This window comes from Amphibalanus amphitrite, unplaced genomic scaffold, assembly GCF_019059575.1.
Source record: "Amphibalanus amphitrite isolate SeventyFive unplaced genomic scaffold, NRLGWU_Aamphi_draft 001644F_arrow, whole genome shotgun sequence".
Lineage (NCBI taxonomy): Eukaryota > Metazoa > Arthropoda > Thecostraca > Balanomorpha > Balanidae > Amphibalanus > Amphibalanus amphitrite.
This window is the reverse complement of record NW_024883137.1, coordinates 28,453-35,216: the sequence shown is the minus strand read 5'-3', so window position 1 is coordinate 35,216 and position 6,764 is coordinate 28,453.

The following is a 6,764-nucleotide window of genomic DNA, read 5'->3' as shown; positions in this document are numbered from 1 at the left end:
TCCAGGTTTGGTATATGATATCCTCCCACCCACCGGAGCATTTGGCTGTAAACCCCTACCTTGCGTGGTTTAATGAATACTTTATGTTTGGCAGTAGCAATTCATTTAATGTAATTTTATGGACATTAATTCAAATGTCACTCCTCACCGGTTTCCGCTTGGTCAAAGCATATTGAAATGAACTGGGCCGTGGGGTGAGGCCATTGGATCATGGATGGTCTCACATACCCATTATCCATGGCCTCCTGTTAGCTTGGTAGTGGGCTGGCCTTCTATCGCCAATCACACTGGGCCCTGGCCGGCAGGGCACTCAACGCCGCCCGTGCCATAACACCTGCCCGAGCTATTGTACCGCCTACCCTCCCCACCTGCCCCCAGCGACGCGATCCGGTAAACAGGCTATTGTTCCAAATTCCGATAGAATAGTGCCGGGATATTTTTAGGCGATGGTAGCGGCTTTGTTTGTTACAATCTGCGGTGAAAGTGAGGGGGAGACGCGTGGGACCTTTGGCGCGTTACACCCCAATACGCGAGAGATGTGCGGTTAGACGGAGTGCCATAATTGGGTTCTATCAACTTCATTCATGAGTGGATATGAGTGGCCAGTGGCTTTATATACAGCCCCCCTCCCCACTGAGGTTTTTCGCGAATAACTCGCGAAAAGGCAGCCTATTGCGACGAAGCTTACAGTACCCTCCAAATTATCAATTTTACACATATCCTTTTCTTGGCCCTTATGACCTTTGTTGACCCATGGACTGTTTCTTGAGACCATGTCAGGCCAGAATTGCGATTCGGCGTACCAGGCGACAAGCACATTATCAGTGCGCTTCCGGACTTTTGCGATAAGAAACGTGCCAACATATGAAGTGAAGTTTGTCCTATGTATTATCCCGCGAGTTGCTGGGGGGGGGGGGGGCGCTAAACGCCCCCACTTTTTTCGCCGGGCCATAGCATAAAAACGGCGCTGCGGCGCGCCAAATTTTGGGTACCTGTAGGGAATTGATTGAAGTTTATTGTGACAAAGATTCAAAAAAATCGGTCGGAAAAATTTTTGAGATATCGAGGTTTTAGTGACGTCATGATTTCTGAGTTTTCGACCAAAAACGGCATATGTTCAAAAAATCATATAAAATCACAGAATAGACATACAGATATGCCGTAAACGCCATTAGACTGCCAATACCATGGTCAATCAAATGGCTAGCTTCGATTATTGATTATCATTCCGCATTTTCCATAATCTTGAACTGAATCTTGGCAATTTTTCGTGACTACTTCACGACCATGGTACATGAATTTCTTAAATTGAACTTTTTGAGCCAAACACGTACACATATGATAAAATGAATGTCACCATCGTGTTCTACGCCCCAAATTACCTGTAAAACATGTGTCACAGGCTGCGAATATCAGTTTTGATTTTCGGGGATATGTGCCTACCCGGTTGACCTGACCTTGACCCTGACCTATACTTGACTGACCCCTACATGGAGCTGACACTCTTGTAGGCCTTATAAGATGGATTGTGCACCGTTTTGACAGAGTTTATGGCGAGAGGCGCCCATTGCGAAGTCCTGAAGTCCATGCTACTGAAAGCCCGATTTCAGGTGTTTGACCTGACCTTGACCCGACCTGTGACCTCAAAATTCAACTTTAAAGTACTCATCTGAAGCGTCTCGTCGCGCTCTTTCGTTTGCCGCCTCGTGCGTTTCGCTGCGCCTATTGGTTCTCGAGTTATCGGCTGGGGGCGTTTAACGCCCCCCCCCCCCCCAGCAAACGGTGGGTGGCGAAATACCCCAGCAACTGCCGGGTTATGGTAGATGTTAAGGTCTTTTAAAGGTCAGGTCAGGGTCACTGACCTTTTCTGACCTCGGGTGACTTCCTCGAGTTTATGAATCTTATGGTTATCACTCAGCACCTCGAAAACCCCCTTCAAAACCTCACTACGAAACTTCTAGCAGGACCCGATCTTCCCGACTTTGGGCCTTGGGGACATTGACCTGACCTGGAAGGTCACGCAGTGACCTAAGACCTCAAAATTGGGTATTATCGGCTTCATTTCGTCCCGGGTAACTCGCTCCTTTTTTCGGGCCGAACAGCTGAGGGTCCAACGGATTCGCCACCCCTACCTCCACCCCCACCCCACCCACACAACGTTAGTGGCTGACAAAACGCCAACACGGAGTGGTGCTTATGGCACAATTAAAAAAGCAAAATGACAAAATGTATGAAGGATTTTGATTGGTAACGTTTACGTGTTGTTGTTTTTTCTTCTTCTATAGAGAAGTCTTGCTTCTATATAGACATGAACAAAGGACATGGACAATATCTATGTATATAGTTAGGTACGGCCTAACTAACTTTTTAGAACCTTAAATCGGTGTTTTATTTTAATCGACTCGTGAGCAAGACCTTATAGTGACCCGAACGTGACCTGTTAGGTAATAAGGCCACCAGCGCACAGAACCAAATGCACAGGCCAAGTATGGAGCATTTATACTCATGGGAATCTTGACGCCCTTTTCTGTCATTAAAATAAAAAGAGACACATTAAGGACATCTTCTGCTCCTTAAATTTGCAGCAGAAGCTTCCGCCGAAAATCCCTCGATGCTCTCATGTATATCTGGCTTAAGCCGGAAGTGCTGGTTTCCGGCTGGTGAATTTGCACTGTACAGCGCACACTGCACACTGCACATTGTACGAATACAGACCGGAATCGGAAATAGGACGTAACACGCGATGAATCCTGGGAAATGGCATCGTCCACCATCGGGATAGGGGCTACTGAGTAGTAAAGGACGTATTACTATCTACATATACACACAATTAAAAGGTCGTAAGTAAGGTACTTAGTACGTTAGTAGTTTAAGCACTTAAAAGTTATTTTAGGATGTGGCATTGCTTAATCTGCTCTGACCGAGAGCACCACCCCATCGGTGGTATGTACCTACAGGTACATCCATACCTACATAGAAAATCGTTATGTCCGGCGAAGGTGAATGCAAGACAAACAGGTCACCTAGCTCCTCAAACAGTTACGATGGGTCCCGGAGACCAGCACATGATCACGATATGACGTTATTGGATGCTGGATGGATAGGTACACAGACTTCTCTATATATGGACTGTGCGCTGATTTGGGAAAGTCTGTGATATATAGAGAAAGTCTGTGATATATAGAGAAGTCTGTGATATGTATGTTTGGGTTGCTTTCCCTGGTTGTCTGAGAAAGTTGCCGTCAGCCAGGTGTAGGGAAGTCTGGAAAACACGGATCTGTTTGATGTTTCTCCTGAAGAATGGAAGGAGGGAACAGATATAGATCACAAAGTGACCCTCCGTTTCCATCAACTGAGTAAGTCAACTGTCAAGCATACTTACTCGTACTTGCGCAATACTCACAGTCACGCCCGTCTTCCAGCGCTACCTCACGGCTCTCAAAGATAAACATACGGGGCATTCCACGTCAAATCGAACAAAAATCGGCTGTTTTGCACCTTACCATCAGCGATTTCATTATAAATTTGTGAGCTGGTTCCTGTGTGGCCCCGGACATTACATTGATGTTTTTTGCACATTCTGACCACAGGTCTTCTAAATATAGGGCATCAAATTTTTGCAAAATGTTGCATCTTTATATTTTTGAACGACCATAACTTTGGTTGTACTTGTTTGATTTGAATGAAATAAACCTTACTGTTTAGGTAATTTCTTAAGCATTTGTTTAGAATTGCACCTACTTAAATATATGACCTTGAAATTTGCTTAACTCTGTTCTTAAGCACAAATATTGAAATAGCAAAAAACACGTCACCTTCGATTTGGCTCATTTTCATATATTTTATTGCCTACCATATTCTTAACAACCTGTGAAAAAATTAGAGTGGGCCATTCATAAGTTTTGAAGAAAATTGCACATATGCAAACGTATGTTAGCACGCGCAGTGGAGGGGGAAGAACGAATTTCGCCCACCCCTCCTGTTTTTCGCCAATATCTCATAAGATTAATGCGAAATTAATTATGGCTACCTGTCAAGAATTGAATTGGACATCTCATCGTGCAAGCAATAAGAAAATCGGTTCACAACTGTTCTAGTAATAGCGGTGTAAAGTGAACATCCTGTCGCCGCAGCAACACGCGGCGACTCGGCGGCCGGCGCCGACCGCTACGCGCCGCCTGAATTGTAGACTGTGCCGGGACGGAACGGAACGGTTCCGTCTTCACATCGCGCTCCCTACCGCTGATTACGTTCGATTCGCGTCAAATTTTGTGAGAAGACTAAGAAATGTACAGGCAATCTTATGGTGAAAGAATTTTGAAAATCGGTTGGTAAACAATTGAAATATGGACGTGTAAACACAAAATTGTGATTGCTGCGTTTCCCGCATCGGCCGAGCCCGCCTCAGCCGGCAACATGTTACTCTTAGCAGGTCTCTAACTGCCATATTTATTATTGGATTAACTAGAAATTCCCCATACATACTCAAAAATGTATGTTCTTTCGTATAGTGAAGATCAAAAGACGTGAAGATATCGTTGCGTGATAATGTTTTCGTTGAATTTACTTCATGATGCATTTCCACACGGCTCAAAATTCACCGCAAAATACCGTTTGCCTGAGACACTTTTACTATGGAACGTGAATGCTTGACTACGATGACTATGCATTTCCATTCTAGCAGAGTTTGGGATATCACTAATCAGCAATCATTCATTTCAGAAAGTGTACACAAGCAAGCATGTCTTGACTCTGTCTTTCAAGGTCACGCGCGGTTGCGTGATGTTGATGCATGAAAACGGCGTTTGCCGCGAAAGTTATGAATGGCCCACTCCAATTTTTTCACAGATGGTTAGGAACATTGTGACGGACATAATATGTAGAAATTACCCAAATCGAAGGTGACGTGTTTTTTGCTATTTAAATTTTTCTGTTTTAATTCAAGGTCAAATGCATTTCAAGGTCACTTCAATTTAATTTGATAATAAAAAATCAAAGCCTTATCAATTGCCTATAAGACCCTGCTAATATCATTTTGATACCAGAAAAGGAAACAGAGTTATAGCCATTAAAAAAATTCATGTGTGGCATTTTTCGCTATATTCGATGACCTATATCTCAGCGATACGTTATCAAATTTCGAAAATATTATACGTAACTCAGTTTTGAACCATGCCCAGTCTGCCTACAAATTTTCAGAAAAATCGAAGGGGATGACGGATTTCGGTGTTTGATTTGACGTGGAATGCCCCATACACATTACACATTACATAGAGGACGCTACCGGCCGATACGCCGCTCGGTTCTGTCTTGAGGCCCGCAGTCGATACAGTCTTTCACTTTTTAGCGAAGTAATCGCTCAAACGAGGTCATTACATCATCGATCTTATCTGTACTCATTGATTGCAGAGGAACAAGAAGGGAGCTTTCTTTGCAGGCGAATGGCCTTGTCAAAATACCGTGAGTTGCTTTTTCAGCAACCATCGAATGTTGCTGAAGGCTTTTCTTGGTTTTTATGCTGAAGCTGGATCTAAAATATGTTTTTCTCTCATATTTTGCCGTCCACGCAAATTATGGTAGCTGATGCTCTTACTTCGAAACATATAAATTCACCTGAATTCGGATCATCGTTAACCCGCCCATGACTGGGGTAGGCCACAACGCGGCTGACGGGGGGGGGGGGGATTCTACAGAGCCCCCCCCCCAATCTCCGAAAGTGCCGAACCGATTGTCAAACTTCAAACGGCGGCTGATCGCCCTGGACAAACTGTCGTAGGAAACCTAATTTCAGTGACCTCCAGGTCACCGATGACGCCATAGGTCAAGTCAAAACAATTTTGTACTTTGAATTCTTCAGGTCAAGGCTAGGTCATCTTAGGTTAAAGATATTTTATTTCATGTATCAGTCACGTGACACATGCTTTATGGTTCATTTCACTCATATTTCGAAAACAGAATGGTTTGAGTCATTGAATGTCATTTTCAGTTGAATTTAGCTGAGGACAGGTCACTTTCAGCCGGTAAAAAAAGGTTAACCCGCGCCATGCTGGGAGGTGTTTGAACACCCCTCCTTGTGGTTTTTCGCGAATATCTCAAAAACGGCGGCGCGGAGCGCCGCCGTTTTTGGTATACCTTATCGTGCATCAATTCTACACATGTTGTGAAAATTTCAGACCAAGGTCATTCAAGGTCAGGTCGACAGGTCACTTGAAGTGACCTCACCTCATAAAACATTTCAATGTCTGTCATAGCTACACTGAGTGACCGATCGCTTTGAAACTTTCAGCGATTGCTAAGAGCAATAGCATGTACAAAATGTATATCTCAGAATTTTGATATCGATGACCTAAGGTCAGGTCAATTTTGCGACCTCCCCATTATAAGTCAATGGGAGAAAATTGAAATGCGCCTCTTTTGGACAAAAGACATTATAAACACTCCCAAACACCGAATTACAAGTGGTTTAGACACACTGAACATGAAAATGGTGTCCGTGACCCTTGTTTATGCCCTGAGGTCATCTTAGGTCACGAATGGTATCTAACAGTTTTTCGCAAATAACTTTTGATAAAGGCATGCTAGAGCGATGAAAACGGCTTAGATGTGTTCAGCTCGACGATACGGATCGACTGATATGCAACATGACCCTTTCCGGTCAGGTCATGACCTTGACCTGAGGTCAAATTTTCAAGTTGACCTTTCAAGGTCAACTTATAGTTCATTCGATGCGTCTTGACGAGAGGAACACAATGCCGGTAAAAGTA